Raw genomic sequence first — 8836 nt, forward strand, 5'->3', positions numbered from 1 at the left:
CTGTAGTTTGAAAGTGAAGGCAATTAATTTTAGTTGTTGACTTAAACTGCTGTTGAGAGGTACTTCATTTCCCGATTCTTCCTCCTATAAATAGATTAAGGGTTACATGAAAGTCAAGTTGTGCTCGTTTGTCCTCCCTCTAGATAGATTTCCCATGACTGCTTATCTATCAGCTTCCCCCCCTTAACACAATTTGTTTCTCAAATTAATTTAGCTCTCTCTCTCTCATTGGTCCACAGCCAAAAAAAATTGTCTCCGGTTTCTCTCTCTTCTTTTCTTTAATGAAAAAAAGAAACAAAACAAAACACTTAAAAATTAATATTTTCTGGAAGGGAGATGCAACAATGTGTGTCTTGAACTTTTGCGACTGAAACAGCTACAGAAAATGTATCTGCTGGAAGGAGAAGTGTTTGTGTTAAGGGTCTGGGAGGACTAGCAGCGTTAGAGAGCAGGGGCTCTGTGCACGCTGCTGCAGCGGCTGCATGCGGGAGGTTTTCGCTGACAGAAATGCAGGTTGCATGTGCCCTCACAGCTGCAGCATAAATCCCGCTGCTTATTCATCAGTGCTTAATGGGTATAGCTTCTCATTACTGCTTATTCATGTACTGGCTGCAGCCTATGTTTGTTTTCAGGTACAACCCATGCAGACGGCTGTGACAGCTATAAAAATAAAGGACAGTTTTGCTTCTTACTGAGGTTTATTTAAAAGAAGGAACATTACCAACGTAGAGGATATTTAAAGCCTCCGACTTGGAGACACCCATACATAGTAAAGAAACCAAAGTTGTTCCCCAGCTAATGTTCAATGTTAAATCCCTTGTGGGCTGGGAAGGGGTGACATCACAGGATCGCTAATCATCTCCCTAAAACTCCTAACACAAATCAGCTCTTTGTAATGATTTTGTTACTACTCTCCACTGAGAGCTGAGGCTGGCATAGTCACGGACTAAAATGCTGCTCAGGCATAGCCCAACCGATGACGTCCTTCAGGGTGAGCACATATACGGTCACCTTTAAAAAAACCCCCTTGTTCATCAGAACAGGTTCAGCGCATGGGACCAAAGGGGCAACTTAAAGTGCCTGGAGCTGTTCAGGCTCCATCCTGCTGTTTAATGCAAACTGATCTGAGTGCTTGCCCATGGGCTAGCTCCCGTATGCACTCCAAAACAACTCCAGTTACAGGACCCAGGCCATGAAACACACACAGTAGCTACGAGGGTCTGGAGTCTAGTCATTTTTTCTGATGCAGATAATGACAACTGGATAAATAGGAATCCCTGTTTGGAGAACAGCATTTGTGTTTTTCATGGAATGCATACTTAAAGAAAAATAATTCCATGACCTCCAGATTCTGTAATTTTCTTACTGCAGCTCATTTGATCAGTGATCTGGAGCTGCAAAATTAATTTACTCTTTACTATATAATATAGAGCTGAACGAAATTAGAAAAGGTCTGTGTTTTATCACTGGAGATGCCAAATCATTAACCAGAAACACTGCACTTCAGAATTCTTGCCAGAAGGGGAGGAGAAAACAGAAATACTTTAAAAATAATAGGGGATATTTGGAATTATTTAAAAATTCTTATTCTTTTGATAGTGATGTTCTGCGGTATAGGGATCTGTGCTTGCTCAAGGTGCCTAAAATGTCTCGACACCCCAAAATATGGTCATGGTTTTTAATGTGTGTAAGAATGGTGTCATGCAGTTTAGAGCTCTCACATAGGTAGGTTTCCAGGTCGTGGTGCTTATTTTTGAGTTAGAATATTTGTAAAGCTAGAAGTTTGGGGTTTCATAGGCCTGCCCATTGGCCTGGCCAGAGTGGTTGTTCCTGCTGCAGCGGTGACTCTTCAGAAGGCCCAAATGAGTAAATCGGCTCTGCTGCACCTTTGCAGGAAGCTGGGCACTGCAAAGAAGCCTCGACCTTGGTGCTCCCGGCATACATTATAGTAAATGTGACATACCACGGGTGCCTTAGGGTTAGCGGCCCTGTGCAGATCATCTCTGTGGCTCAGGAGTGGTCAGCTGGACCATTGCCACAAATGTTGAGCTCACAGCTTCATACTTTCATCCTGGAGACTCCCAACAAAAACAAGGCTATCCCCTTCCATTTTGGGCTTCCTACTGCCAACACCCGGCACCAGGAAGCCCCTGTGTTTCCCAAGCACAATGGAGTCCTGATACAGACACTTTGCATGATAGAAAGCAGAATTATGAAAGTACTGGAGTTTAGCTGTAAGCCAAAATAAAATACAAATGCTGGTTAAATATTCTAGAAGACAGTATTTCGAAGCTGTAAAAGGTGGCATACTTCTGTGCCATTGCTTTTCCTGGAAGACTTGCATGGAACAATAGGACAGTATTAAGCAGCTGAAAAGTTAATCAGTAAAATATGTATCTAGATATATTTGGGTAATCTTCTGTTCCAAGTGTAAGATTAAAACTTTGGCAGGAAGCCCCCCCAGTAAAACTGACTATGAACTAAATTGTTGTCTTTGCAACCAAGTATTACCATTAGAACAACAGGGTAAAGCTAATGCCCGTTTTAAGTACTGAGATACGTCACATATGTTGGGCAACTGCTACACAGCTAACAATCCAGGTCAAAGCGTGGATCCAAGCGGTCACTGAGTGTTACCGCTACTCTACACAGAAATAATGTGGGAAGAGATTCTTTTTTCTTCAATAAAGACTCTTCAAGATAACAAACAAACAAAACTACAACTTAGCTGTCATATTGCCTCATTTTATATCTCACCCGATGCTCCGGTAGTTGTTGCTAGTGATTCCATGCATGAATTGCATCTGGGGCACATAAAATTATTAAGGTAACAGGTCAATGTTCATCATTGCCACTATAGGTTTTCAGGAGCTCTCAAACCCTATTCACCAAAAGTATGCATTTAAATTGGACTCGCTCTGAATTTCAGAAAATCCTGAAAGTGCTTAACTATTGCTTGCTCAAAAGCTACAATATAGGAAGGGTGTTTGCAGCAAAATTGAAAAGGGGTTATAGAATAGATTCTAGTCACCTCCATACTCTTAGGGTTTTTGGTGTGCTAAGTTGTCCTCTTCCCATTTAGGTACTTAGTGTGAGTTGGATATTGATCTAGTCGGAGATAGCATTCATTGTATTGGTGTTTCTGATATTAGGAAATAACATTTTTTTCCAAGTTTTACTTTAGCAAATGAGAAAACACAGGAGTATTAATCCTTCTCTTCTATCATTATTATTATTACTACTACAGCATTAATAAATTGGGATTCCTTCTGGGAGCGGCATTTTAGAATTTCTCTCTCTGGCCCCTCACGAACTTCCTTACTCTGCAAATAATCATGCCCTGGCACCCAAATTTCACCTCTTCCTACTGGCCCATTTCTATTTCTCCAGCATTTGGCTTCCTAACAGTGATGATAAAGGTTAACACATTCCTTTTAAGCTTAGTCTGAACTTATTTCTTGCCCTAGGTTCAATCTGTCCTGGCTGAGCTTCAATGCAGAGATAATTATTGCAGTGCTAAAGTTTTATCTGATAAGCTGAAGACTATGCTTATGACTGCTTGAGATAATTTTATACCCGGCCCCAGCTCTCTATTCCTTCAATTTGCTACTTTCTGACTGCAGCACCGTTACCGCAGCTACAGCTTACAGTCAGATTTTTGACAGCTGTATCTGCTGAGAAATTTTCAAGTTGAACCCATGTTGTCTTGCTCTCCTTTTCTTCAAAGGAAGAAGAAATCCTCTTAATGGATGTTAGGGAATCATTATAAACTCTCGATATCTCTCTGTTATTGCCCCAAGTCTGAGGACAGGCTGGATACAACCACAGGATTTTTCTATGCTCCAAGCACCGCAGCTCACAGAAATATATCCCACCTCAATTTAAACTAGCTCTTTCGGGGAATAATAACCCTGCGGTTGCAAAGGCACCAAGTCCCGTATGGGCTAGATGTCTATGTATTTATCCAGCCCTTCTAGACAGGTCTGTAGGCTGTGCCAAGCACTTGGCTTCCAGCGGTTGTGCTACTACCAGTAACTAAACTAGCAAGAATAAATGATACTTGGGGTTATACACACATCTTATATACATACGTGCGCGCACACGCACAAACACACACACACGACACATACGTCTATCTCTATATATAATATATGTGTGTGTTGGTTTACACATACCGTGTGTGATCATCTATCTATCTATCACTACAAAGGCCAACATGGCAGGACAGCAAGAACCTCTCTTACATGGCATCCTGAATCCAAATTATTGTAAAGCTGTAATAAGCAAAGCAAATAAACCTATTAAATACTTCTTTCATGTTTTGGGGTTTCCTAAGGTTTTTATGGCTTTGGTAAGTCTGCCACATTAACAAAGTTGAGAATTGCTCTTCCTGTGTGCTGCACAGCAAGTGCTGTAGTGATGTATAGCATCATTAATATAGAATAATGTAATATCCATTAGCACAATACAAAGTAATATTATGTGATTTTATTAGCTCACATTAGTAAACACAGATTGCACTAAAAGCTGTTTCAGTTTTATTTTTTAAATGTTTAGATATGAAAGAATAGCCCAAACTACAGAAGTCGATGATTTTCTGACACTACAAAAATTAGCTGCTTGCAGATCAGCTTAATTTAAACGCTTTCTGTCTTCTTAGAAAAGGTTAATAAAACTGTGGCTAAAGAAGACCCTGTGAACCTACTTATTACGATTTCAAAAGCTTTTTGACAAGTCCTCATATGATGAGAGTATGAAATAAAATAATTACGAATGAGATGATGGACAAAGCTCATAAAGAAATTAAAACCTGCTTTAAAGTCTGACAGTTTCACTTTGTTTTAATCATTTTCTTCCACCGTCACATGTGGCTGCATAGAAAAAAAAAAGTGACTACTGCACAATGTTTCTGCATTGAGGTTTCATGCCAGTGTGTTGTAGTGTTGATTTTAAAGCCTTCTAATCCACATTGAAAAAAATAAAATAAGGGAACCATTTCACTAATACGAACTTTTTTAGGAAAAAAGCTCTTGACTGTAAGTTTAGAGTATTCTTTTAAACCTTGTGTCATGCAAGACACAAATACCAGGCCGTATCCTTAACTGCTGTAAGATGACTGTGTTCACAAATTCAACAAAACAAAGGCACTTAACGCTGGCTTAGAATCTGGGCCAATACATTAAATACCATCGTGTTCATATGCTGAGACATCTAAAGATACAGAGAAAACAGGAGATTCTAAATAAAAGACATTATCTATTGAAATATATATATAGTCTAGGAGGCAAATGTTCATTCCACATATTGACAACAAACACATAATCATCTTTTCCAAGCATTTTCATTTTGCCATCAGTATTGTACATGACAAGTTTTCATTTTGCTACAAATGATCACAGTGCCTCAGACTGTGTTGTGTTTTATGGGAGCAAACTGTCTCTAGCATAATGAAGACCATTTCAGCTCAGCAAATGATGGGCAGGTACAGCTTTTACATAGCACAGTAATTTATTTATTTATTAAAGCTGCTCTTAAAGGTAGGCAAACCCCATCTCCTTGTATTTACTGTGTGCTTTTTCATTAATTTATTCAGAAACAATAAAAAGGTTTACATACATGCACACACAAAAACACTCTCCACACAATCCTACTTTCAATGGAGGGACAATGGCCTTGGTATGGAAATCACCTTGACTAAGACAGAATGTTTTCTATACCTTGGAAGAGCTTTCTTGCTTAGAAAAAATAAAAATAACACCAGCTTTCTGTTTACTAGATAGAATGAATGCATTATAAAACCCTAGAAGACTTATCAAAATAAAATTACTTGAGATTCTTTTTTAACCCATGGATGCAGACAGCTCCCAACAATGATAATATAAAATAACAAAAACATGGCAAACTCAGTGTTGCATTTTGTCCACTAATTTCATATTGCCCACATTGCTTCATTTACACCTGATATGACAAGGGACTCCAGTGCTGTCAGAAAAAATCAAGACATAGTGACATGCTACAATACTAATCTTATTCCCTTCCTTTCACTAAACATTTTGCACATCTATTGCAGAACGAGATTCAGTTTATATTACATACCTTTGCATGGATAGTTCTGCCTAGATAGGTGTGAGATGAGACACCACCCGACAGGCATGCCTGCCAGCAGAGGCTCTTAGTTCATAATTAGTATAATTATGTCAGTGCTGACATTTTTTTGTTTTGTTTAGTACACTGATGAAGGCTGAAATTTGTTAACCTAGAAAAAAAGCACGCTTTTATTGGTATAAACTCCATCCGAACTAGCAGAGTTTTGATGGTCGCTGCAACTATAGTGTTCAAGTGGTCTCAAGTTAGTAAAATATTTTATTTCAAGCACCTGGAAATTTCTATATTTAAAAGTAGAAATATGAATAATCAATATTACTCTAGCTGGCTAGAGAGGAGCCTCTTGCTATGAGTGATCTACGCTATACAGCAGTAGCTTTTGCACAGCTGGGCAGATGTGGGAACTGAGCTGAAGCCCACAACCCTGAACCATGCAGAGATCCGCCTGCCCAAAACCCTTATTCCAGCAGGGCAGCACACCCAAATCAGTGAGACTTTCCACCTGCAGACCTCTTTGCAAAATGGCGTTCATTTAGTTGCTAATTTTCTTTTACCGATCCCAGGGCATTAGAGCACTGCTATGAAAAATGCCCTGGCCTGCCACTTGGCTTAGGTAATTGAGGCTGTGATAGCATTACCAGCAACGAGCAGCTGAAGAAATAACTCGACAGATGATTTGGAAGTAGGCGAGACTGCACAACACATCTTGACATACTTCCTGAGCTAACCAAAAATTAAGAACCATACAAATACCCAACAAAGCACCATTTTGTGATCCCTGAATGCCAAACATAAGTCAATATGTGTTATTAAGACCCTCTGGAACCTGAATACAACTTCTAATAATTGGCGCAAAACCTCAGAGGATTCTCCGGAGACGTAACATAATGAAATGCCAGACAATGTCACTGCAAGTCTATAGAGGGAAATATAGGCAAAACAATGTCAGTGGATGTCTGCGTAGACAATGTTATGATTTGAGGAAAGGCAAAATGCTGTCAATGGAAGTCTATATTCTGTAGATAGCATTACCACAGTATGTGAATAAAGGCAAAATGATGTCAGGGCAATACACAATATGCTCCAGACAGAATATATTTAGACCGAATAGAAAATCTGTCATGTAAAATAGTTGCATTGATTCTCATCTTCCACAGTGATGTGTTGTCATTTGTTACACTGACTGTCTTTTTTGTTTAGATTTACCCTATATTCTAATCTGTTTTTTCCACATTAGCACTTCCTTTACTTGCAATAAGTGAACCCTCTGCTGTTGACTTTATTGCCTTTGGATTACGTTATTTAAAAGAAAAGCAAACTTGGACCAAAATCCTCATTATAGAAACACCAACTGTATCCTTGCTGGAATTAGCGGGACCAAGATTAGGATGTCTATATCACTGAATTTCACAGACAGAAATAAAAAAAATTGCCTAAACAATACATTCATATACACATACACACGTATGTGTCCAAATTAATTTGATTTGTATACAATTCTATAGTTTTTTTTAAGTCTAAGATTATTAGACTCTGGGTCCAAGGTAATTTCTATTTTTTTCTACAGTCCTTCTAATTTCAATCAAATGTTCATGTCCTAAATTGTTGGGTAATTTATGTTAGAGCTATCATGTTTTAGCAGCCAAGGGAAATGAAGTGTTTCCTGTGTATTTGGAGCCCATTCTGCCCTCTTCACCAAATCAAAGCTCACTTCAACTTCCAGCAGCCCCAGTGCTGCAAAGGTTAAATTTCCCCATAAGCCCTACTTTGCAAAGCAAAGTATCTGTACTTATTGATGAAAAGCTCTGAAATATAATATGTAATTATCTAAATTATAATCAATCAAGAAAAGCACTGAAGCTCTCTGCCTTCTTCAGCTTGGCTGTAGCTGACATTATAGCATTTACTGTTCTTTTCTCAAGAGTGTTTTAACTCTGGACACCGTCTAGCTACATCTACACTAGCAAGTAATTTGCAGTACCTGGAGCAGATTGGCAGACCGAAGCAGCTGATGCTGAGGTCCACGCAGCTATGCTACGTGCGGCAAGTGTTTTCACTTGGGGTGAGCTTTAGCCCGGTCCCTTTGACCAAATGACCGTCTCCGCCCCTCCCGCATGTGGTTCACAGTCATTCAACAGCCCAGGCATTGGTTTGGATCTGTGGGGTCCTTTCAGAAGTCAAAATACACTTAGCATAGGCTAAAGAGGAGCATCTGGATGAGCTTCCTCCCCAGGGAAGGTGGGGGCAATTAGGGGTTCGCTTCAAACCGTGCTGCTGCTCTGATGCAAAACACTGACAGAGCTGCAGTCTCTGTTTCAAATATTTCACTTTCTGAAAAGCCGGGTTCATGCTGACCTTAAACTAAACTCTAAAATTTGAAATTGTGAAGAAAAAGAGTCATAAAGTTCAAGCTGCCTTACCTGGAGGGCTCAGTCTGGATGCAGAGACTGTGAAGCTCATGGGATCCCTAATGCGGGATGGCTGGTGTTGTAGGGGCAACCCCAGAGGCAGCGGAGGCTCGATCCCCCAGGAGCTGCCAGCCGCTCCTGCTCCTCCCACATGAAACCCTGGAGAAGAAGCTGACTTTTGAATGCTTGGCTGCACTGGTCTATTGAAACGTTAAGGTGCAAAACTGAGAGCATCTCAGAGATGACTTGCAGGAGTGGTTGTTATGATTATGGAAATTGGGGGTCATAGGATTTTTGGCTCCCTAGAAGCCATTCAAGTGAGC

Source organism: Dromaius novaehollandiae, chromosome 1, assembly GCF_036370855.1.
Source record: "Dromaius novaehollandiae isolate bDroNov1 chromosome 1, bDroNov1.hap1, whole genome shotgun sequence".
NCBI lineage: Eukaryota > Metazoa > Chordata > Aves > Casuariiformes > Dromaiidae > Dromaius > Dromaius novaehollandiae.